This window comes from Sus scrofa, chromosome 8 (assembly GCF_054392235.1).
Source record: "Sus scrofa isolate SSC_HxYL_T2T_F1_AM1 chromosome 8, Sscrofa_HxYL_maternal_Yorkshire_Landrace_v2.0, whole genome shotgun sequence".
Taxonomy (NCBI): domain Eukaryota; kingdom Metazoa; phylum Chordata; class Mammalia; order Artiodactyla; family Suidae; genus Sus; species Sus scrofa.
The window spans coordinates 32,532,490-32,558,878 of NC_139390.1; the positions used below are offsets into that span (position 1 = coordinate 32,532,490).

Sequence of the window (26,389 nt, forward strand, 5' to 3'; positions counted from 1 at the left end):
CCTAATAAGGGACATTCCCAAAAATGTCAGTGTGGGGAGTTCCCACTGTGGCTCAGTGGAGGCGAATCTGACTAGGAACCATGAGGTTGCGGGTTCGATCCCTGGCCTTGCTCAGTGGGTTAAGGATCCAGCGTTGCCGTGAGCTGTGGTGTAGGTTGCAGACGCGGCTCAGATCCCATGTTGCTGTTGCTATGGTGTAGGCTGGCAGCAACAGCTCCGATTCAACCCCTAGCCTGGGAACCTCCATGTGCCGCTGGTGCAGCCCTAGTAAAGGCAAAAAGACCAAAAAAAAAAAAAAAAAAAAAAAAAAAAAAAAAGCCAGCATGGTTCAATTTGTAACATGCAGTAAAGTTTCCTAAAATGCCCCCCTCCCCTTTTCTCTGTCTTTCTGTCTACATGCACACACACACACCCTATAGTTCCAGCTCCCCCACAAATCTCTCCCCACCCCACCCTCCCCACATTGTCCAGCCTCACCCTGTCCTAGCTTTTGCCCCCTCACTTCTTACCCCTTTCTCTGCAGCTACCAACCCTCAGCCTTTTCATGTGCAAATCAACTCCAGCTTGGCTTAGGTCCTTTCTTTTTTTCTTTTCTTTGTCTTCTTTTTCTTCTTTTTTTTGGCTTCTCTTTAGGACCTCACTTGCAGCATATGGAGGTTCCCGGGCTAGGGGGTCTCATCAGAGCTACAGCTTCCAGCCTACACCACAACCACAGCAATGCCAGATCCGAGCCTTGTCTGCGACCTACAGCGCAGCTCATAGCAATGCCGGATCCTTAACCCACTGAGCTAGGGCAGGGCTCGAACCCACGTCCTCATGGATTCTAGTCGGGGTCGTTACCGCTGAGCCACAGTGGCACTCTGGCTTAGGTCCTTTTAATGCCTCCCCAGCGTCGAGATTCTGCTTCCTGGCAACAGACTCGGGAAGACACAGGATTCTCCTTCATAGGCAGTGGGGAGGAGAGGCTTGGACAACACACCCACCCAGTGTATTTTTCCTGCCACATGCTTCTCCTTGTGGCAGCTACACGGCTCAACCGGGGGGGTCTCTGGAGGTGGTCTTGCTCTCCTTTGGGGGCCCAGTGGAAAGTGGCATTGGCCTGTGTTCTCTGTGAAGGAGGTCCATTGCGCTGAGAGAAGTGAATAGACCTGGTGAAGAGTCTCGGCCAAAGTTGAATTTGATGACACATGTTCCTTTGTCCTCCTCCCTGGCACAGTGAGGGACCCTTGGGGTTGTGTTTCCATACCACACACAGGAGGAGTGCTCAATTTGCTGCCCTCGAGTTTGGTGCCAAAACCACGCTGAAGCAGGGATGGTGGTTAGCCTTTCAGTGGGTTTCAACATAAAAGAGCACAGACCAGGGAAGACAGCAACAAAAACCACGAGGTCTGTGGAACACTCAATCCCGCGTTGAGTTGAATAGCAGGCTTGAACCTAGCAGGGGGCTTAGTTTGTGCAGAGTATCCCAAGCCAGAATGGCTCAGGTGCTGCCAGGTATCACAGCCTCCACAGGTGGCTTCTATAAGTGCAGATGGTCTCAGGTCCCTTCCCAGGTCGGGTGACCTTACTTAGCTGCCCACTGCATATAGGAATAAAGTCCTTACACCCCAGAAAGGTGTTTAAGGCTTTCCCCCAAGCAAAGGGAACATTCTAGGTGGATCTCCCACTACATATATCCCTCTTAGGAACTGGGACAGTAGTTAATGTACAACCACCACCAAAAGACTTGGCAATTGTGAATACAAAAATTGAAGTGTGTCAATGGTGAGAGCCATTCTCCGTGGTGAGTTGGACCAGGATAAAGGGAACACTGGGATAGTCTGGCTTTTTGTTGTCTACTGAGTGCTCGATCAGACCAGTAAGTTAGTCCCTTTGTCCATTTTAAAATATATTTTTATTAGAGTATAGTTGATTTATAGTGTTTAGTCAATTTCTGCTGTACAGCATAGTGACATACACATATATATGTGTGTGTGTGTTTATACATATATATATTCTTTTTCTTATATTATCTTCCATCATGGTCTATCCCAAGAGATTGAATATAGTTCCCTGCACTGCACAGTAGGACCTCACTGCTTATCTGCCCTCAATGTAGTAGTTTGCATCTACCAACCCCAAACTCCCTGTCCCTCCCGCTTCCTTCCCTCTCCTCTGGCAACCACAAGTCTGCTTTCTATGACCAAGATCTGTTTCAGTTTTGCAGATAGGATCATTTGTGCCATATTTTATATTCCTCATCTCCAAAATATACCAACAGCTCATACATCTCAACAGCAAAAAACCAAACAATGTAATCAAAAACGAGCAGAAGACCTAAATAGACATTTCTCCAAAGAAGACATATGGATGGCCAGTAGGCACACGAAAAAATGCTCAGCATCACTAATTATTAGAGAAATGCAAATCAGAATCTTTGTCTTTTTTTTTTTTTTTTTGAGTACTTGGGGAGACTCCATAAGAGTTTTTTTGTCCTTTCCACTCGTTCTGTGTTTGGTATCTGTTTTCTGATTTTCTTATTTGGTGAGTGTATTAGTTATCCATTGCTGTGTCACAAATTTACCCCAAAACTTAGTGGCTTAAACAACATTTACTATTCCAGAGTTCCTATGGCTCAAGAATCTGGGCTTGGCTTAGTTGAGTTCTTATTTCAGGATCTCTCATAAGGCTACCATCCAGGTATTGGCTGGCGTCATTTTCAGGCTTGACTAGGAAGGGATCTGATTCTAAGCTCCCTCAGGTGCATGTGGACAACGGTTTTTTGCAGGACATTGGCCATGGCCGCCCTCAGTTCTTTGGCGTGTGGGCCTGTCCACGTAGAACAGCTCACAATGTGGCAGCTCGCTGAATGAGAGTGAACAGGCAAGAAGAGCCAGCAAGAGAAAGGGGGGAGAGGGAACGGGCTGGACATCACAGTTCTTTATAACCTAATCTCAGAAGTGGCATTTCCTGCCTTCTGCCATATTCTGTCAATCAAAAGCAAGTTACTAGGGCTGGCTTACCCTCAAGGGAGGAGATTACACAAGGACCTTCTAGAGGAAGGGGTCACTGGAAGATGTTTAGAAGCTATCACCATGAATGAAGAGATCATCATAATACTGAGGAATCAGGGCATAGATTTCTTCTTCTCCTGAAAATGTGTCACTTAGAGTTCTTCAAAGATAAGACAAATTTTCCTTGGACCACCTCCCTTGCACGACATCTGAGGTCTGTTTCCACTTTTCTTCTGCACACAGACACTTAAGAGATGGTATGCTCTCTCTTGCCTTCCAAGTGAAAATCCACTATGACTCAAGTCATACTTCCTGCCTTTCAGGGAACCCCTTTCTAGGAGACAGGTGTACAAATGAGGTCTAATAAAGGTGTACCGTGCAATGTTAATGAAATATAATATATACCATGAGCGAAGACCTTGGAGTTGGGGAAGGACCTGCTGGCTTCCTGGGATGGAGTGAGAAAAGCTCTGAGCCACAGGAACCTGGGTCTTGTCTGGAGGGGCTGTTATGTGTATGTGGCTACAGCTGGAGCCCAGCGTTCCTGAGAGAAATCCATGCTGCGAAAGTGGAGCGGGAAGTGTAGGTTGAGACCAGAAATGCCATCTGGAGGTGTTTGGATTCATTTTATAGGCAGTAAGAGCCACCGCAAACAAAGGAATCTTATGTTCTAGATAACTCTGGTGGCCTGAGGAAAGGAAATTATGGAAAGAGACCAGCAGCAAAAGTCAGTCAGGAGACAAGTGGTCCAAATGCGAGATAATGTATATTACTAAACCTTAGCAGATGCAGTGAGAGTGGAGAGGAGGAGAGAAGATTTATGGTTCTTTGTTTTTCACTGAAAGTAATACGCCATCAATTATAAGACACACCATGTTTTAAAGTATAATTAAGTTTTTAAAAGCCATCGGTTAAATTATGACTCAGTGTTAAAATACCAGCAATGGAAAGATGCATCTTTATTTTAGTGGTAAAAAAAAATGTACCTCTTGGAATTGATGAAATGTGATAAATAATCTTAGGAAAATGACATCTACATTTTGGATTTGAGCAACTTGGCAAATAGCGATGCCACTAATAGGAATCATGGGAGCAGGGGATGAGAGATGGATTCCAAGAAAAAAGATGAACTCTCCTCTGGATGTATAGCGTTGGCTACTTTTAAGAGATATTCAAGATATTCGTGTGCAGATGTCTGGCAGACAATTGGGAAATGTTGGTTTGGAACACATGGAAAAAGTTATGAACAATTGGACGAGGTTAATGAATTGCTTATTTTAAAGTTACATCCTTAGACTTAAGTATATATGAAGACAAATTATTTCTTTTTTTATAAATACAAACTTTGAAGATTTTCCCCCTACATGTCATAGTCTGATCCTTGGAGTGTTTAACTTTCTTTGGTGTAGACAGGGGGAGGGGGACAGGGGGAGGGGGGAGGGAATGATGAAAGGAGTTCAAGACCACAGGAGGAGACAATAGCAGTTGTACTTAGATGCGAAAATCAGGACAGATAGTGACTTAGATCTTCATATAATTGACAATGTATTGAGGTTAGTATCCAACCCATCTCATACCCTTTAGCCTCTCTTATACCCCTTGAATCTTCACTCTTCGTACTGGGTAAGCATTTTCATTTGCAGGGGCTGCCATGGCAAAGTATCACAGATTGGGTGCCTGAAAGGACAAGAGATTAATTTTCCTACAATTCTGGAGGCTGGAAGTCTGGGGTCAAGGTCAAGGTGGGGGCAGCGCTGGTTTCCTCTGAGGTCTCGCTCCTTGGCTTGCAGGTGGCCATCTACTCCCTGAATCTTCACATGGTCCTCCCTCTGTGTGTTTGTAGCCTGATCTCCTTTTCTTACAAGGACACCAATTATACTGGATTCGGAGCCCCTCTAAAGGACCCCGTTTAACATCATCACTTTTTGAAAGACCCTGTCTCCAAATACAGTCTCACATCTGAGTTACCTGAGGTTCTGACTTCAACATATGGATTGGGAAGCTGGTGGACGGGGGGAGGCACGATTCGGCTCTAACAGTGGGTACGCCAGCCAAGTCCTTCAGCTCTTATTCACATGCCTAGACTTGCTAGCTGAACTCTAATATCCTCTTTATGCACCACACATTATTTTTCCAAGCATGTTTCCATAATTATTTTATGTCTCTGCAGAGGTGGAAGGTTAAATATAGCAGTGCTGTAAAACTTTATTTTCTGGGTCCCCCCCGCTTTCCTGTCCCTGGGGAGGGGAAAAAATTCTTTGAAGAAAGAAAGCACTTGTTCTCCCTTATCTTTCATTGAACAGCATTTAGCGGAGTTTGTGACATTACATCGGTTCCTCACATTTTTCCCGAGGAACAGACCTTCAATGAGGAATTCGGAAGAAAAAATAATAATGGCAGGAAACACATATTTCAGCCAAAGTTTTACTTATTTTTTTTTTCAATGGTCATAGCTTACCTAAAGAAGGAATTTCTATAGAACTAATTTTAGCATGTACTCCAAACCCAGGTTTGTAGGGATTGTATGGTTTGACCATAGGAAAAAAAAAACCTTCACCAAATATCTGAAAGTGTTGTATGACAGAGTGAGATCATGCTAAGTTGAAACGACTTCGCTTAAAATGTGCCATCATCTGAGATTATTTTGTAGGAAGTTTGTCTTGGCAAGCCCTTCAAACTAACTTGCTAGACACCTCTTTTGTAATTAGCCAGCTTCCTGCTGGAATCCTAGGTCTATGCTCCTCTCGAAGTGGATGCAAACGTTAATTTCCCCGTCTGTCATTCTCTCCACAAGATAAAGTACTGTCATTCTGAGTGCTTAGCTTGGGATCTAATTTATCTTTTCTAAAATTTACTTTATTCGGTTTTGATTGGATTGAAATATTTTCCCTATGTATAAAAAAAGAATGATTGATAAAATGTTATAGGAATAGTTATTTGAGTGGCCTTCATCCCTACACCACAACCCCAGGCTAATCATGAGAAAACTATCAGACAAACCCAAACTGAGGTACAGAGTACCGGACCAGTACTTCTCAGAGCTGTCAGAGTCATCAGAAACAAGGAAAGTCTGAGAAACAAGGAAAGTCCAGAAGAAGCTTAAGAGAAACGATGATTATAATATGGAATCCTGGGTGGATCTTGGAGCGGAAAAAGTACATCAGGGGAGAACTAATGAAACCTAAATAGAACATGAAGCATACTAATGTTTATTCATTAGCTGTGATAAATGGTACTCTCCACTGGTTAGTAATATAAAATACAGAGTATGAGTGATACTGGAATTCTCTGGACTATCTTTGCCATTTTCTGTAAATCTAAAAACTCTTTCAAAATAAAACATTTAACTTAAAAACTAGAGTGATTGAAGATTAACATAAAATAGAACATAAGGCAAGGATACTGCAAAATAGGCAAGGGAATACAGAAGTTACTAATAAATATTAACTGTCAGCCCACCATTGGATGTATGGGTGTCCATAAATGGCAGGATACCAGTGCATCAGTGGGCATATCAATCTAATAAACTTTTACAAATGATGAATTGGTTGTAAACACTGTGCTTTATAGCGTTTGAAAATTCCAAACCGTAAATCCACACATGAGGTTTCTGCTCACATATTTCATGATCCCCCGTTTCTAGAATCTGCACAAAGAAATATTTCATGTCCTTTAGGGAGGTTTAATAAAAAACAACAGGTGGGAAATGGGTTTTGCAGTAGCAAGAACGGCCATAACCATAAATATTAGTACCTCAGGATTCTACCAGCACAGGATTGTAAACACATTCATCACCCACCAGTACAGAAATTCCATCCTCAGATGTCATCTCAATTTCAGGCACAAAGATTAAATGCTTCCATTTAAATTCAAAACCCTGACTGGCTATGATGATCCTTTATTTTCATGGGGAACCATGGAGTGAGTTCACCAGTTTCCTCATCTATAAAATGGGGTTGATACATCTCATGTGGGATTAAATGAGATGATATGTTTAAAATGCCTCATAGGGGAGTTCCCGTTGTGCCTGGTGGTAACAAACCTGACTAGCATCCATGAAGTTTCGGGTTCAATCCCTGGCCTCGATCAGTGGGTTAAGGATCTGGAATTGCTGGGAGCTGTGGTGTAGGTTGCAGATGCGGCTCGGATCTGACATTGCTGTGGCTGTGGTGTAGGCTGACAGCTGCAGCTCTGATTTGACCCCTAGCCTGGGAACCTCCATATGGCCGTAGGTGCGGCCGTAAAAAAAAAAAAAAAAAAAAAAAAATTGCCTCATAGGGTGGATGGTACATACTCTGCTTTCAACAAATTGTTGCTGTGCTTCTTATTTATCATATTCATGATTATCCTGATGGCCTTACAATTCCAGAACTCGGAGCTCTTTAGGGATTTATTTCTGAAACGCCGTTGTTTTACAAACGAGGAAACTGAGACTCAGAGGACAGTGACTTGCCTGAGGTCCCGAGGCTTCTTTCTTCCAGAGCTGGGACTTGAACGCTCCTCCCTCCGGTCCCGCTGGGTCCTATGCCAGTTCCGGGTTTCCTGATAGCCTTGGATGCCAACTCCATAGCAGCAGCTGTCTCCAGTTTCTCGTGCAGCGTCGCCCTGGACAGCTGAACCTCCTGGGCCTTCTGTCCCCCTTCCTCGGTGGGGACAGACTGCCCAGCCTCCCTCCCTAATAGGTGTGGCAATCACGCTGTCTTCCAGTTAGTTCTCTTTCACTGCATCAGCATTTCGGCTGCTGCAGCCTGCTCGGGGCAGAGCTGGGTGTGCTGTGCTGAGGGCTGTTTCTGGAAAGGGGCTATGAGGGCTCTTGGGCTGTGTCGGGGCTGACTGGTGGGGCCCTGCGGGAGAGATGCCCCACCCCTGCAAGTGTGGGGATGCTGGAGTTTTATGTGGAATATGAGGCCATGGAGGGGTAAGTAAAATCCATTATGAAAAAAATGCGTGATGACGGGTATCTGAGAGTGAAGGAAGGAAGCTATTTAGATTTTATCACTTGGGTTTTTTTTAAAGTTTCTTTTTACACACTTATGGTATAGCTAAAATGATACCAGAATGACTTTCCTATGGAGGTTACCTTGTCCCCTGATATTTTTACCACCTGTTGCTTTTAATTAAGCTTTTTTTTTTTTTTTTTTTTTTTGGGTCTTTTTGTCTTTTCTAGGGCCGCACCCATGACATATGGAGGTTCCCAGGCTAGGGGTCTAATTGAAGCTACAGCTGCCAGTCTACACATCCAAGCCGCGTCTGCGACCTACACCACAGCGCACAGCAACGCTGGATCCTTAACCCACTAACCGAGACCAGGGATTGAAGCCGCAACATCGTGGTTCCTAGTCAGATTCGTTAACCACTGAGCCAGGACGGGAACTCCTAATTAAGCCCTTTTTTGAATGCTCTAAGGAAAGCCTTGTTTTTTCTTTGGGGCTGTGTCATGGAAGACACACTAGTCAAAAGAACGAGGATTTGTCTTTATTTATGAATTAGAAGCAGCTCTGCTCCATCTTCAAGGTTTATTCCTCGACAGCACGTGGTGTTCTGGAGAAAATGTGCCAACCGACCTGTGTTGTTTCACCTGAGTCCACCCCCCCCCCACATTCTGCTCCTTTCCACACCCCCCTCTGCTTTCTAAAAATCTCCATTTCTTAAAATGAGGAGGAGAAGAGTCGAGGAGAAAATTGAGGGGCGGGGGCAGCGAGTCTGGGGGTCAAGGGCTGCGCGACCCAGGCTCGCCCACTCTGCTCCCTTCAAAGTCAATATTTACTGCAGGCTAGGGAAGGAATAGAAGTTATTTCTGGAGCACTCTTTAATAAAACCCTGTCAGAACTGTCCGATTGCTAAACGCTTCATGGCACCGGTCATCTAGGGGAAGGAAATTTTCCTTGGTCGAATTTATGAGGCTGGGTCGCAAGCGAAGCTGCAACAGAGCCTGGCGAATCCCCATGGCAAAATGATTCATCTCCGTGGAGTCGGAAAATCTATTTTTATCACCTTTATTCAGCCAACTCCTCATTTTTATTCCCTCACAGTACGACTGCTATTTCCTTCATGGTGCTGAATAGACCAAAAGTCTCGGGAGTCTGAGGCTTCTCTTCGGGTTGGTCCCAGCGGGGCTGATTCAGCGCCTCTGGGAGAAGGGGATCGTTTGGCCCTGCAGGGGTGGGTGCTGAGTGAGGTGAAGGTCACATCACACAGAGGCTGCACCTTTTCCTTCAGGAATGCCGCTGGGGTGGGGTGAGGAGGGGAGAGGGGGCCACGTGCCACTCCCCTCACCTGCCTTTTGTGTCACGTGTACAGAGGGCGATTGGGTGACCCCTACTCTTCTCTCCTAGAAGCCCTTTCCAAGGGTGGGAAGAAGGGGCAAGAATCCAACACCCTCAGTGGGGTTTACCTTTTTCTTTTTTTAAAAATACATTTTACTGACATATAGTTGACTTAGAACGTTGTGTTTCAGGGGTACAGCAAAGCACATCACTTCTACACGAACATATATCCGTTCCTTTTCAGCTTCTGGACTGTTAACCAAGCCTTGGAAAAGTTGCCAATACACTCCATTTCCTAGTAGAGCAGAAATACCATTTTATTCATTTCCCTGTGTCCGCTTAGATCACTCCCTCTGCCACTCCAGGCTGCTGCACGGTCCCACTGACTCTTGCTAGACTTCCATGTAATGCTGGAAGATGGGTGATTGTTTTCAAGAAGAAGGTTTAGAAGACAGAAGAACAGGATTATATGAATGTGTATGACTGGGTCCCTTTGCTATACAGCAGAAATTGGCACAACATGGAAAATCAACTATACTTTAATAAGAAGAAGAAGAAGAAGAAGAAAAGACAGAGATAAGGAAAAAGAGCCAATGCTTACTCAATTTCCTTTTCTAGAAGATTCTGCACCAGCAGATTCTTACTGTTTGGGAGATACGGCAAATAAGAACTAGAAAAGCAAAGGAATCTTGACTATTTATGAATAGTGTTCATGGCTGTCAAGGGTATTTTTTTGGCATCTGGCACATAGTAGGCATTCAATACATATTTTACTGACTAAATGGCCAGGAAACCATTCCTCATAGCCCTCAGTTAGCCTTTTTTTTTTTTGGCATATGGATGTTCCCAAGCTTGGGGTCAAATCAGAGCTGCAGCCACTGACCTACACCACAGCAACACCAGAACCTTAACCTACGGAGTGATGCCAGGGATCGAACCCACATCTTCTTGGATACCATTCGGGTTTGTTTCCACTGAGCCACAGTGGGAAATCCCTCAGCCTTCTTAATAGCTGTCCTTCAGGAAGCAACGAAGTGTGTTCAGTAGGAGCTGGCATTCCGGAGTCCCACGGCCTAAATTCAATTCCTGGACTTGCCACTTCTTAGCTGTGTGCTTCTTGGGTGGTTGTTCTATCATTCGAGGCCTTTGTTTCCTTGTCTATAAAATGGGAATAGTATGGTAACTCCCTGATATGGTTTTCATGAGGAGTAAATTAGTTACTATGGGTAAAGGGCCTAGAAATTTCCCTAGAATGTGGTTCAAGATATGAAGAGAGGAACAAGCATGAAGAGGCAGTGGAGGAGGATTGGTTATTGTAATGAATTTGGGAGCTTTTGAGATTTCGACCCTACCTTTTTGGCTCCTTCCCTTAACCCATGATTCCAGTGATTTGCAAACCTTCGTTTGTTCAGTAGAGAAAACATTTTGAGAATAAAAGACTAAAATGGAATTTAGAGGAAAAAAAGATTATTTCCCATCTCTCAACAAATAATTATGGAACTCCTACTCTGTGCCAGGCACTCAATGAAATATTGGGTATTGAATGTTGAACCTAACAGTGGCAGTCTTTGCCTTAGTGGATGCTGCAGTCTGGACTCTGTTGGGCATGATGAATTTATTGACTCAATGAACCCAGCTGCTGTGTTTCTTTTTCTCTATTAAAATGGTATGTTGAGTAGACGTAAAAGAATGATGCTTTCCACTTAGCTCTGAGCAGTGAGTGGGGGTTAGGAAATAGAGAGAGAGTTGTGTGTGTATGGAGGGGCGCACAGAGCCCAGCTCTACGGTCACTTAAAGGTAGTGAGAGATATATGGCATGGGCATTGGATTGAAATTGGAGGGAGAGCCAAAGCAGAGATGTGCCTAATCAGCCTCTGAAACATAGAGGATTGCAGGTAAGCAGTAAAAGAATGATAGAGCCAGAGCAGGTACGATGATGGGAAGTAGGAGTCACAAGCGCTGAAGACCCAGCTTTGAGAGTGTAGAGTGAAGACAGCTGGATTTTGTCAAGGTCATCTTCTCTTTTCAGCCTCTGGAACTGCCATGGCAGGTGGGCTTCTGTGAGGTCTTTCTTAGAACAGGGAACTTCCCCTCTCTTGGAAACACAAGGATGTGTGTGAACAACTGGTCTCTATATGGTTTTGCTGGTCTGGTAGAATGTTGATATTTTAGTTTGGTGAATCCCTTTTTTTTTTTTTTTACTTTGGAGAAAGACAGCATCTGAAATCTGCCCCATATACTATTCACTCCCCTTGTTTTTGAGGGGCAGTGTTAACCTTAGATGCCTTAGAGCCCAGACTAAGTCAGTCATCAGTGTGAACTGTGGAATGGGATAATTAGTAACTTTTCCCTCTACTTTCATCCATGTGGCGGGGTTCATTCCTGGGGTCTCTGTTTTCTGGAAGCAGTCATTTCTTCCACAACAGCCGCCTGTGAAGAAACCGAGCTTACGAAATGACTGGGGCATGTTTCACATGGCTGAATTCAGATCCTTCTGTTTGATTCCCATGTAAGCTTTGGCAGTGATTTATACAAGCCTTTCTGTGGGTGGTGCCGGAGTATGACTTTGGTAAACAGCCCCCTGGCTGTTGTTGGCTGGGTCCCTGAAAATACCATAAAGGATACAACTTGAAAACTCCCTGAGGTTTCCCTGCGCTTCCTGGAGCTGCCCCAGCCATACTGTGGTGTGAGCAGCGGTTGGAAACTGGTCTGTGTTTGCTGGCTTCTACTTGGCTGCTCTGTGATGGAGTGAAGTTCTGACTGAGTTTCCTCTCCTCTAATTACACATCCTGGGATTATCACTCTAGCCCTAAATCTGCTGGAAAGAATCTCATTTCATTGTCCTCATTTCTATTTCAATTGTTCATTTCCAGCACAACTAACCAAGCTTGAAGTTCTCGATTTATTGATTTTATTCCGGTTGCTGCTGCTGCTGCTACATTTTGCTTTTAGGAATAGAACGAGTTTAGTAAATTCTTGGATGCAAGTGAATATGGATATGTATGGATATGTATATATATATTCTATAGGTATAAATATATGTGTATATATATATATATATATATTTTTTTTTTTCCTGAGAAGGTTCTAATGGTAGGAGGTTTCTGCTCTCAAACTATTCAACCATGGTAGTTGGTTAAAACATTTAAATATGTGCATTAAGCAGTAAACATTTGTATGAAAAAAAGTCCTAAGAGAAAAGTAGATTTAAGTAGACCTGTTTAAAAAAAAAAAAGACAGACAGAAAGAAAGAAAGAAAAAAAGAGGCCTTCCCACTGTAACACAGTGGGTTAAGGATCTGGCTTGTCTCTGTGGTGTTGCCAGTTCAATCCCTGGCCCAGTGCAGTGGGTTAAGGATCCAGCATTGCTGCAACTGTGGCGTGGGTCATGGCTCTGGCTCAGATTCTGTCTCTGGCCTGGGAACTTCCATGTTCCATGGGTATGCTAAAAAAAAGAAAAAAGAAAAGAAAAAAAAGTCTGATTGACTAGCAACTAAGCATCCCTTTGTTTCCCTATTTTCTCTGTGTGTGTGTGTGTCTCTCTCTCTCTCTCTTTTTTTTTTTTTTTTTTTTGGCCCTTAAATCTCCCATACTACCTATTTCCTGACATTGACCTATTTTCCCTGTTGTTTCATTGCCATAGAACAAGATATTTATACTGTTTACTGACGCCTTGGTATTTCAGCTGCATCCAGAAATTCATCCCATCCAAGAACAATAGGATATAGCAGTTTACTTTTTGTTGTACTGTGAGCAAACCTGATGTCAAGATTCTCTTAAAGTAGATGAGAATCTTTCATCCATGCAGGTATTAACAGTAAGAGAGAGAAACTTTCTAGAGTGTATTTATATGAATGAGCTTCAACACATTGAAAATAGTGACTAAATAAATTATAAAATATTCCTCACACTATTGCTAAAGAATTAGTATGTTTTGATGATGGCAAAACCGAATACTGTACGTAATGGTCAAAGGATCAGTTGACTTTTAAGAAATAATTAACCGGCCTATCTTTTTTGGTCAATAACCTGCTGATTCAAAGAAAGCTAATTCAAAAAGTTTGTGATCTGTGAGGGAGAGGGCAAGACATGGAACTGTGTCTAAGAGATTCAGGGATTCTTTCTAATTCAGCATGTCCTTCCCCAATGAGGGGTGTTTGCCTCTCAAACAACGGGGTGTCCTTCAAGGCACCGAATGTCTAACTCAGCTAAAGATAATGAGTTTTTACTATAAATATATATTTCATGTACTTTAATAGAAATATGTTAACCTATGTTTATAGGTTTAACTATAAAACAAAGTAACATGAAATCAGTTTGAGTGTGGTATTAGGGACCTCTTTGCATTACTGCGTAGGTAGTAATTTTGCCTCTACAAGAACTCATATTTAAGAAGGTTGGATTTTTCAGGAAGTTTAGTCAAGTAAGACAACAGGCTAGGTTTAATATCTATTCCCCAATTGAAAATTTCTTTCTTTTCTTTGCGCCTCGGGATCAAGGCTCGCATACTCTCCCGTGGATTGGAATGTATTCTTGTGGTCCTCCTTTGTCCTGTGTGAGCACAATTAATTGGATGCTATGTGAAGGAGCTCTGTCCCAATTCTCTTCTCCTCTCCAGGTCTCAGGTCTCCTGGCAGACCCCTGAACCCCAGAGCAGTGTTTCAAGCCAGGGTCCTGACGTCTTGGTCAGGTTTCTGATAAAAACGAAGGTGTGTCTGTGTCATAGTTTCACAGAGAGCATGCAGTGCATATTTATTTTGTGACGGGTTTTTATCACTTGGTAGAAAGATGTTCCTATATCTTAGGTGAATGTTCACTCCATCATTTCACAGAACCTAGTTGTTGTTTTTCTTTTGTGCGGGGGACAGATTTAGGGGGCGTGTCGACAAGACCGCCGTGGAAATATTCTTTCTCTGGATGTTTACTTCTGCATTTTTATCTGAAATGCCCTCTTTTCACCCACGGACACACTTTCCCGCCACAAGCAACATGATGAACTCTTGGTGCTGCCCTTCTGACTCCCCATCATCAACCCTCCAGCCTCTTCAGCTCCAAACCTGTGATTATGCTGGATGCTTTCTGTTAGTCTTTGGCTTGCAGTGGACCAGCTGAAAGATAAACAGCTATTACATAAATCTACGACCCTTTTGAGAACAAATAGAGCTGTTGAAAGGGTTTAAGAACATGGCGACTCCTTGTGAAATCGTCAACATTCTTGAACCCTTTGACTGAATGTGAATTTTCTTCTCTGTGTGTGTGTGTATACTGAGCGTTTTAAAAAGGAACCTCAGTAGCAAGATATTTGAAGGCTTTTGTGATCTTAACCTTGCAGTGTTTTTCTTGGCAGGACTTGAAGAAAACTTAGCTGTCATCTGCTTTCTGCTCCTGATGAGGGGTGCGTCAGCACTGGGAGTCCCTGAGGGTGGCAGGGTGAAGCCCCCAAGGCGAGAGGAACTCAGGAGCGGCTAGGTGCCCGGGGCTCATCTGGTTATTACACTGCATTCACCTTGCTCCCCAAGGAAAGGTCTTTTTACATTTTCTCATGTGTCTCCATGGCTGTGGGGCTAAAAGTTGGCATCTACCCTGGACCACACACATCTCTTGCCACCAGGTTTGATTCTGGATGCTAGATGAGCCCTTCTGCCATTAGGATGGGGATGCTTCGTTTATCGGTGGGGAGCCTCGTTTATCTGTGCTGGGGCAGCTGGGAAGGACCCTGCAAACTTTGCTGTCATGGGTTCAATTTTGTAGGACTCCCCAACTTGCAGACGTTATCTCTGGGATCCTTGATCTAAACTCCAGGCACCAGGTAATGAACATGCAGTAATTTGAATTGGTCTCTTTTGCCTCTTCTGTCTCTCTTGCTTCTATCGTGATAACAACTGCTCTCAAGTGACAATGCCAAATGGGACTTCAGCATCAAAGGACAGGCTACATGACTCTTTTGTGTAACCTCAGAGGCACTGCCTGTCTAAGGGAGAAACTGATTTTGCTCATCATCTTGAATTGCAGCATGATGTGAATTGGAATGCTGAGACTGACTTAGAGATATTTTTAGCAGAGAGAAATATTTTGATGCATATCTCTCACCTGAAAATTTTCCCAGATTTGCTATTTCTAGCTTCTTAGCAGCTTCACAAAGGGGCATTGTATTTGTGTCGGAAGAGAAAAATATTTTTATTTCCTGCCCTTGACTTTTAGTGGAATTGATAAAAAAGCATCAAGGCCCTTTGAGTCCTGGGTCTCCCACCAAAAAGAAAAAAAAAAAGAAAGAAAAGGAAAAAAAAAAGAGAAAGAAAATAAGAAAAAAAAAAACAAACAAACCATTATGTAAGAACTAACTTGAGTGGTTTTTTCCTGTTTGTCAGTATGAGAGGAGAGTTGCTGTGGAAAGTGAGGGGCAAGCATCAGGAATGGAAAACAAAGAGTTTTGCTAAGAAAATTATAGCAAGAGAGATTGGGTAGCTACCATGTCATCTGGCTCTAAGCTTAACATTGACCTTGACTGATGGCTTTGACTTGCCCTCCCCAGCTTCCTTCAAAGTCTCCTTTATTCACCCCTATTCCTGAAAAGAAATTGTTGCAATTTGCGTTGAATGGTATTGAGGCTACAATGCATTTTATTAAATGGTTATTTAATCAATCAATGAGTGAGTGATAGCCTCTTATGCTTGACCAGAAAATGTTAATTTAAAAATCACAGGTTTGACTTTTCAAAAAGTTAGGTAAACACAGAGTTTATGTATTTAAGCAGTCGGAAGACAAAATACTGCATTCAGTCAAGAATATCCATTTCATTTCATACTTATTTGGCATTTTAATTTTTCTGGCCATAATTTAGCTAGAAATTATGTTATGTTGGTTATATTTGCCAAGATGAAGTATTAACAATGGGCTGAATGCTTTACAAAAAAATAAGAAATGATTCCTACTTGGCTTACCTTTTTACTCATTCACCAAGATTTCCAGACTTTGTCAGTAGATTTCTGTGAAGACACTTGGTGTCTTCTTCTTCTTTTTTTTTTCTCCTTGTCTTTTTTTCGGGGCTGCACCTGTATCAATGCAAAGATGACTGCCCCTATGTGGAAGAGAAAGCAGTCCCCCGTCATCATTCTATTTTTTTTAGATAAAAAAAATCTCTGGGAGACCTTGTTTAGGTTGTTCTGTTACCCTTGCCTGACCATGGGATGAAATCAACGTGTCGATTTTTATTTCTCAACTTTCTTCATGCTTCCTCCCCTCCCCTAACACTTCACTCAGTTCCTTTCCTCATGAGACTTTCAGGCACTTTCAGCATGCTCTTTCCATGCCCAATTTACTGTTCCACTTAGCATGGCATTCCAGGCAATGGACAGGTTGCTTCCCCTGGTGATGGATGAGGGCACTGAAAGAGTAGTGAGCCTTGGTATAATTGGAGCAAAAATCCCTCTCCTGGGGCAGCCCCCATTCTTCCTCTACTCATCAGTGTGTTCTCTTAGCCTCAGAGATGCCAAGGGTTTCCCCTCCCCCATCTGGAGGAATTCCTTAAGGTCTTCACCGTATTTATACTTCCTTGTCGGCTTGGGTCTCTAATAGTGGAGGAGTCAAAGATTTGCAAATGGATTTTTTTTCTTCGTACTTTCTCCTTCCTATGATCCTTTTTAAATTTTTGGAGGTAATTGCCATATAACATTATGTTAGTTTCCAGTGTACAGCAAAACAACTCAATATTTGAGTAATTGCAAAATGATCACCAGATAAGACTAGGTGACATCCATCATAGTTACAATTTTTTTCTCGTGGTGAGAACTTTGAAGATCTCCTCTCTTAGCAAATTCCAAATACGCCACACTGTGTTAACTGTATGTCACCATACTCTAAATTATGTCCCCATGACTTATTTTTCTTAGAGCTGGAAATTTGTACCTTTTGACCCCGTTCTCTCATTTCACCTCACCTTCCACCCCTTGCCTCTGGCAACCACCAAGCCTGTTTTTCTTCTTTTTTAAAATTAAATTTTATTGAAGTACAGTTGATTTACAATGTAGTGTCAACCCTGTTCTTCCTCTTCTTCTTCTTTTTTTTTTCTCCTTGTCTTTTTTTCGGGGCTGCACCTGTGTCATATAGAGGTTCCCAGGCTAGGGGTCAAATTGGAGCTGTAGCCTTTGGCCACAGCCACAGCAACACCAGATCCAAGCTGCATCTGAGACCTACACCACAGCTCATGGCAATGCCGGATCCTTGACCCACTGAACGAGGCCAGGGATCAATCCCAAGTCCTCATGGACATTAATCAGGTTCGTTAACCACTGAGCCACGATGGGAATTCCAACCCTATTATTTTGGAAGATGTTATAGAGGCCCAGATTTGTCTCCTGGTTTGGCCACTTTCCAGCTAGGTGACCTTGGCCCACTTATTTAACCTTTTTTTTTATCATTATTTTTTTAATAGTTATTTCCCCAATACAATTTTTTTTCTACTGTACAGCATGGTGACCCAGTTACACATACATGTACACATTCTATTTTCATACATTATCCTGCTCCATCATAAGTGACTAGACATAGTTCCCAGTGCTACACAGCAGGATCTCATGGCTAATCCATTCCAAAGGCAACAGTTTGTATCTATTAACTCCAAGCTCCCCAACCACCCTACTCCCCCCCACTTCCCCTTGGTCAACCACAAGTCTATTCTGCAAGTCCATGGTTTTCTTTTCTGTGGAAAGGTTCATTTGTGCCTTATATTAGATTCCAGATATAAGTGATATCATACGGTATTGGTCTTTTTCTTTCTGACTTACTTCATTCAGTATGACTGTAACCTTTTCTAAGCTTCAGCTTTCTCATCTGTAAAATGCAGATTAACTGTAGTACTGACCTCATAAGACGGTTACAAAGATTAAATGAGCTTCTGTAAGTGAAATTAGAATGTTTGCTTGGTGGGTGGTTCATGCTCAGAAAAAGATATTGACAGTAATGGTGCTGATACAAGTGCTAAAGTCACTCACATCCTTCCTGAAACATCTACTCTCTCATCTATAAGTTGGCATAATGATAGTACCTAATGCATTGATTTGTGAGGAATAAAATTTTATGGGTCCACTTGGTGTCTTGTCTGGCATCTTATAAGCTCTGAATGAATGAGATGGAGACTTCTGCAATGAGGTTGATATACTTCTGTTTATTTCTACTCTTTGAAGCTCATATTTTAAGCCGTAAACCCATCCATGGGGATCTGAAACTAAACTAACCAAGTCACTTTGAGCAAGCCCACTTGTTCTGTTTCTAATTCGTCATTGTAAAGCGACAGTGTTGAACTAAATGCTCTGAATTGTTTCTTCTTTTAAAGTATTTTAGCAATGATTGCGACATGACTCAACTCAATTTTGAAAATATCTGTTAAAGAGAAATTCATTCAACAGAACCTTTTTGCCCTCTACCACCAAATACCTTACTAAATTAATCTCTTTAGTCTCTTAGTAAATTTCCTTATTTGAAAATCCAGGCTGTTTTGTTTATGTGATTAATGACTTCATCAGCTAGCCCTATCCAAAAGTGTAACTTATCAGTCTGTAATTCCCCAAAGCCATTCTTATTTCTCATGGTTATACTTTTAATCTATAAACCCTTGGCCAGTTTCACCAAAAATTGCATCTTGATGCCTTACAGATAGAGCCCATATTGAGGAATAGTATTCAATTTTGTCCCTTTGCCAATGGCTGCTCTCACTTTCCTCTACCCCCTAAATCCTTATCCAGTTTTTTTTCCATTTGGAGTATAGACATGAAAAACTGGTTTCCATTACAATCTCCTGATCCCTGAGGCAGGAAGACTAAATGTATCATGTGATTTCAGGTCAAGAACTTTGGACTGGTGGCAAAGACATGGTGGCAGTCCAGGCTCTGCCCCCAAAGCAGGGGGGCTTACTGTTGCTTTAGTCCTGGGTGTTCCCATCTGTCAGATGAAGGATAGGACAGAATTATTCCTAAGACTTTTCTGCCTGTGAAGATTTATGGTCCCTCTCCCTTCACATTTTGTCCCATACCGGGTTTTTTTATTTGTTTGTTTTGGCTTATTTCATTTCTATTTTATCTTGTTGTAGTTGAGGTATAATTAACACACAACATTATATTAGTATTAGTCTCAGGTGTACAACACAATGATTTGATATTTGTATATATTGCAAAATGATCAGCACAATAAGTCTAGTTAACATCCATCACCACACATAGTTATAGAACTTTTTTTTCTGGTAAGTTTTAATATCTACTCTCTTACAACTTTCAAATATGCCACGGAGTATTATTAGCTATAGTCACAATGTTGTGCATGGCATTCCCATGACTTACTTTTTTTTATAACTAGAAGTTGAACCTTTTGACCCGCTCCACCCATTTTACCCACCCATCACCTCCTGCTTTTGCAACAAACAACCTGTTCTCTGTACCTGTGAGCTTTTTAAAAAAAATTCCACATGTAAGTGAGATCATATGGTGTTTGTCTTTGTCTGACCTATTTCACTTAGCAGAAACACCTCAAGGTCCATCCATGTTGTCATAAAAAGCAAGATTCCACTCTTTTCATGGCTGAGTAATATTCCATGATGTACATATACTGCATTTGCTTTATCCATTCATCTGTTGATGGACACAGGTTATTTTCATACCTTGGCCATTGTAAATAGACATGGGGTGCACATATCTTTTCAAGTTAATATTTCATTTTCTTTGGCTAAATACCCAAAAAGTCACATGGGAGTTCTAGTTTCATTTTTTTTTTTTTTTTTGAGGCAGTGCCATAGTGTTTTCCATAGTGGCTGCACCAGTTTACAATTCCACCAAAAATGCGCCAGAGTTTCCTTTTCTCCACATCCTCACCAACACTTGATATTTGTTGTCTTTTTGATGACAGCTAGTCTGGCAGGTATGAGGCAATAGCTCACTGTGGTTTAGATTTGCATTTCCCTGATGATTAGTGATGTCAAACATCTTTTTCAGACTGTTCATCTTAACTACCACTTATTTAGTGTCTACAGTATGACAGGCATTAATAAATTAACATTAATTGAGTGCTCATTTTATGCTAAGCTCTTTACATCTATTATTTGCTTCCATAGGAACCCAACAAGGTGGATACAACTAGTATCTTCCTTTTATAAGTGAGGAAGGTGAGGAGTTCCCATTGTGGTGCAGCAGAAACGAATCTGACTAGGAACCATGAGGTTGCAGGTTCGATCCCTGGCCTCACTCAGCGGGTTAAGGATCAAGCCGTGAGCTGTGGTGTAGGTCGAAGACACAGCTCAGATCTGGCATTGCTGTGGCTGTGGTGTAGGCTGGCAGCAACAGCTCCGATTGGACCCCTAGCCTGGGAATCTCCATATGCCTCGGGTGTGGCCCTAAAAAGGACAAAAAAAAAGACAATATAAGTGAGGAATCCAAGACACAGGGATGGTAGGTGTGCACTCAAGGTAAATGAAGGATCAAGCTGGAATTTGAATCCAGGAGTCTGCTGTCATACCCTTGCCCTTTATCATTTTATTATACAGTATTCCTAAGTACTTAATTTTTTCCCCTTTTCCTTCCTACGACAACACAAGGGAGGATAGAATTGTACCCTCATTTTGTGAACAAAGAAACTAAACACAAGGAGGTTAAACATTTGCCCAAAGTAACCTCGATAGTTAGACAAAGTAACCCAGCTAGTTAGCTAGCTAGCTAGATTGGGATTCAAACCCAAGCCTGGTTCTTAACCACCACATCCCATGGCCCAAGTGGATTTCTACTGCTCTCACAGGTGCCTTTGTGAATAGTGAGAAGCTAAGTTAAGATACATTTTTAAAAGAAGAACGCTTTTTTAAAGCGTTTAAGATGGAAGCTTTTAAGCACGGGAGAGACCAAATTTACTTAAAGAGTAAGATGCAAGTCACTTTGTAATCCACATGTTCATTTGCAAATTCAGTCTTTTTATTAAGATATGACCAAGTAACCTAGTTTCTAGCTGATGTGTCTGTATTCCAAAAAATGCTGTCTGATTTAATAATGCCTCACCATGTACCCACACTGCTAGAGATGGCGGGCCTCACCCCCAGCATTCTCGGTGCAGCTCTCATTCCTCACATCCCCAGTTCTTCGCTCTGCTGCTTAAACATCTATTTCCTCTTTATAGGAGGGTGAGACCCAAAATTTGATACAGAATCTAATTGATTAAATTTTTTGGCTAGGCGCATGGCATGCAGATCGAACCCTCACCACAGCAGTGACAATGCCAGATCCTTAACCTCCAGGCTACCAGGGAACTCTTCTAATTGATTCATTTTTATTGTATGTCTGATATGTAGTAGGAGCTCAATTAATACCTGTTGACTGACTCAATAAGGAAAAATAATTAGATACCCTTATCTCAGTTTACTCTCCTCAGCATTAAAAAAAGTAAGTGTTTTAACTTTCTAAATGACCTGGAGTAAATGGCTCAAGGCTTTCTCATCCCACCATCTCTGGGTGCATCGGGTTGGAATCAATCACACACACTTGATCTGAAATTCTAACTAGGAGTTGACAGGAAGTGGGCTGGGACTGTTACTGTGCTTTTTATTGTTTGTATAAATATTAAGTGCCATGGCAACAAAAAACCAGCAGCCAGATGAAGAACAGAAACATATGGAGAAGTGGAAGGCTATGTTGAAAAACAGGAGGATATTTGAAATAAATGCTTCATTTGACTTATCTTCATGAGTGTATTGCTTCATTTTGGCTTATCTTGATATGAGTGTATTGCTAACATGGTTCATTCTGTCCCTGAGGAAAAATAAAGATATCATTGGGGGAAAATAAAAGCTTTGATTATGGACAATATCAGTATAACTAAAGAATAAATATCTTATTTAATTTCTATAATTGGGGCACAAACTTGACTCTTTCCTGGCAGCCGTAGTAAAAAAGAAAACATGATTAATTATTAAGGTTTTCACTGCCATGAAACAGAGTCATATTAATTTATTTTGAGGAAAAAGTCTAATCTTAACATCTAGTTTTAGAAGATGAAATTCCTTGTATACGTCTTTCTATAGGAGACTCTTTTATTTCAAATGCTCAGGGTGTTTCTTCTATCTTTCCACCTCCATGAGAGGAAATTGACACAGTTCAAGATGGGAAGCAAATATTTAAGTCATTGATAGGTTATTGTACAATTAGATAAGAATGTAAATGACCTTGGAGGGGGGGTGTTGTCTTTTATCTCTCCAGCACTGTCTGCCAGGTTCATGAGTTCAGCTGAACTTGGACTCATGAGTATCTGTAAGAGCTTTACCTTACATTGCCAAGCTCATTAGAGACCATGCAAAACAGTGCTTGATCCTTGAATTTTCCTAAAGGAGACCCTTGGGACAAAGTAACCCTAGTAATATCTGCTTTTCTTCATGCAGAGTCATGAAATTAAATGTTACTCTTATCAGACCAAAATGATCACTCCTGAGGCTCTTCCAGGGACAGTCTGTGTGGCCAGCGTTGGCCAGTAGAAGGACACAAATATGAGGTGAAATTGGAAGGCTCAAATGGAAGAGGGCTCGGCAGACTGTGGCTTGTCTGCCCAAACCAGCCTGCTGCCTTTTTATCAGGGCCTGCAAGCTGCAAATAGAATGTTTTTATGTCTTTAAGTGGTTGCAAAAAGTTTAAAGAATAATGCTATTTTCTAACCCGTGAAAATTAAGTAAAATTCTAATTTCCGTGTCTGTAAATAAAGTGATACTGGAATACAGCCATGCTCGTTCGTTTACATAATATCTGTGACTGCATATGGCCCCCCAAGCCTAAAATATGCATCTTTGGTAAAAAGTTTGCTGGCTCCTGTTATGGTGGAGAAAGTGCCTTCCATGTGCTATGTGGAGAGTCTGAAAGAAGAGGTGTCCTTCTGGCCACGGTTCTCTCTGTGTGGTTCATCCCTTATATCCTTATGCAGTGACCTTTAAAACATGGCGTTGCAGCAGGATCCACCTGAGAGAAAGAATGTTCTGGAAAGCTGGAATCATGGGCATAAGGCCGAATATATTTATAATTACCATCACTTTACTTTCCAAGTCTTTACCAGCTTTTGTTCTCTTGGAATCAGTGCCTTTTCCTTGTTTCTTGCTTCTCATTCCCTTAGGCTGCTTTTCACTAATTCATAAAAGTAATAAACATGAATATTTTGGAGTTTTGTGCCATAAAATATTCAAATTACCGCACTCCTACTTCTCCTCAACCTGTTCTTTATTACCCCTGTTCCTTTTCTTAGGAGCTTAGAAAATAACTTTTCTAAATATTTCTCTAAATATTTTTCTAAATATGTGGTTAGATCTGTGTGCCTTTTAGACTGAGTATCAACAATTTACCCTCTTGGACTGAGAGACTGGAGACCAGTTTTGCCATCTTCAATTCATTTTTGATTTAACACGTAATTATTGAACGCCTACTCTCTGCTGGATCCTGTTCTATTATCTGAATGGGTAAGGATGAAAAAACAAAATAGATGTGGTCCCTGACCTAAGTGAGTTCTCAAGCTCTTATACTATTAAGCCAGGGCAGGCCCAATCCAGGGGCCTGAGCCTGGTGAAACTGTGATGGGGTGGTTGGCTTTGCTGGGTTCCAAGCTTGAAGTCAGTAAAGCCCATTCTTTTGCTGGATGACTCTAATCCTTAGAAAGCTCTGAGTAGTTCCTTTGTTTGTTTGTTTTTGTATTTCTAGGGCCACACCTGTGGCATATGGAGGTTCCCAGGCTAGGGGTCGAATCAGAGCTGTAGTGGCTGGCCTACGCCGGAGACACAGCAACGCAGGATCTGAACCGCGTCTGCAACCTACACCACAGCTCATGGCAATGCTGGATCCTTAACCCACTGATGGAGGCCAGGGATCAAACCTGCATCCTCATGGATGCTAGTCAGATTCGTTTCTGCTGAGCCACGACAGGAACTCTTCTGAGTGTTTTTTTTGTTTTATTTTGTTTTGTTTTTCTTTAAGGGCTGCAACTGTGGCATGTGGAAGTTCCTAGGCTAGGGGTTGAATTGCAGCTGCAGCTGCCGTCCTATACCACAGCCACAGCAATACTGGATCCAAGTCATAGCTACAGTTTGTGGCCATGCCAGATCCTTAACTCACCGATCGAGGCCAGGAATTGAACTCGCATTGTCATAGATACGAGTCAGGTTCTTAATCTGCTGAGCCACAGTGGAAACTCCTAGAAAGCTCTGAGTTTCTAAGCCCCAATATTTTCTTCTTTAGGGCCACTAAGGATTTAAATCAACTCTTCTGTTCTCATCTTCCTAGGAAACAGAACTATTTTCTTCCTCTTACATAGGACAGACCTTCCACTGTTTCTCTCTGTATCAGTTGGCTGTTGTTGCAATGAAGCCATGTAACAAACAATCACAAAACCCCAGGGGGTGTAAAACAAGTGTTTGTGGCTCACATATCTGGGGTGGTCAGCTTGGTGGGTCAGCTGAGGTTGGTGGGGTCCTCTCGCAGGTGAGGGGGTGGCCCGGCTGTCAGCCAAGGTGATGGAGGTAATCCAGCGCTGCTCCCAAGTCTTTCTTGTTCCCGTTGGCGATGCGAGGCGTGTCCTCATGCTCTGCATTTCCTCCTCTTTCCTCTGAGACTTTGTTCCTGGACTACCCATCATGATGTCAGAATTTTTCTTAAAATATTCACCCGCACTGGACAGCTCTCTTCCAGGTATGGTTTGACCAGTTGAAAACACAGAGGAATTATTCTTTCTTATCCTCCAGACTCACCGCTTCTGTTAATTGTTAATTCGGGCTAAGATGGAATGAGCTTATGTAGCAGATGAGTCGCCCAGTTGGCCCTCATCTCAGGTCAGGCTTGAGAAAAACAAAACCTCTCAGACCTTTGTCCATATATACTGCTGCCAAGTCTCATCCGTCCTGCTGGACAGTATCTTTAGTCCTGGACTGTGTCAGTTGGGTTTTGTTAAGGGTCTTGATGAAATATGTATTCAATTAACTAAGATGATTCATTCAGTGCATATTTCTCATGTGTCTCCGAGGTGCCAGGCGCTGTGCAGGGAACAAGATATTGCCATGGTCCTGCTCCTGTGGGATTTATGCTGTAAATACAGCAGCGCAGGGTAGAGGCTGAAGATTACATAGTCGGAATGAAAAGGCAGCATTAACTGTGTAGCATCTTTTTGCTAGGAAAGTGTCTCCCATCTATTCGAGAGCTCCTGTGGTTGATTAAAATTCCAGTCATTGCCATTTGAGTGATATTTTGGTGAGATGTTGACACATCGGCTTGAACAAGGCATGAATAGTTAGCGGATGTGGAGCTGATCACAAATTTCAAAAAGCAGGTTTCTGTTGAACATTGTGAACTTGATCGACATCACACTCTTGGTGATGTTGATTTAACAAGAGTTTCCTACTGTTTTCAGGGAAATTTCAAACATCGTTCCCTTGTGCCGCTTGATGGGCATAATGTGTGAAGCGTTTTAGGCAAGGGAACGTGCCGTGAATACATAAGCCTGTCTCCGAGGGGCTTTCTGTCGCTCACGCTGCCGGGTGTGCTGGGGCCAGTTAAATGCCTTCCAGTGGTTCTGGGCGCCCAGCTAGCCGGGTCCTCACTGTTGCCCAGACTCCAAAGCTGATCTGTAAGGGCTGTGAGGAAGCATTACTCTCCTTCAACCGACCCAGTATTCAGATGCAGAATAAATCTAAGCAAGGCTTTTCTTTCACTCATTCAACAAATATCAAGAAGCCACTAAGCCCGGAGAATGTGTCATAGGCAAAACAGACAAAAGCCCTGCCCTTGACGAGCTTATGTGCTACTTGGAAAACATAGTACTACTACTAAAAATAATAAATTAAAAAATTAGAGCATATGTTAGGTGATCATAAAATGTTGAGAGGTCTTGGAATAGAACATGATGAGAAAAAATATGTATGTATGTATGACTGGATCACTTTGCTGTAGAGCAGAAATTGGCACAACACGGTAAATCAACTATACTTTAATTTTAAAAAATTAAAAAATAAGTAAATAAATAAATTAAAATGTTGAGAGGAATGGCTATAAGTTGTCCTGTGAAATAGAGTGAGTGGATGGTCAGTATAGGGCTTCTTGACAAGGTGATGCTTGAGCAAAGATCTGAAAAAAGGAAGTTAGTG

The 26,389-nt window shown here is 42.2% G+C and overlaps 1 protein-coding gene across 50 annotated transcripts in view; it reads left to right on the forward strand.

The window, feature by feature from the left end:
• The window catches only part of LIMCH1 (LIM and calponin homology domains 1), a 357,562-nt gene that overhangs the window by 176,069 nt on the left and 155,104 nt on the right, over nucleotides 1-26,389 (forward strand). For 15 of the 50 annotated variants that reach the window (XM_084971816.1, XM_084971818.1, XM_084971821.1 and 12 more), the window contains exon 1: nucleotides 7,750-7,911. The exons of the other annotated variants lie outside the window; for them this stretch is intronic. The gene's annotated coding sequence lies outside the window, so the exon portion shown is untranslated. Of the gene's footprint in view, nucleotides 1-7,749; nucleotides 7,912-26,389 lie in introns of those variants that run through there. 50 annotated transcript variants of the gene reach the window in all.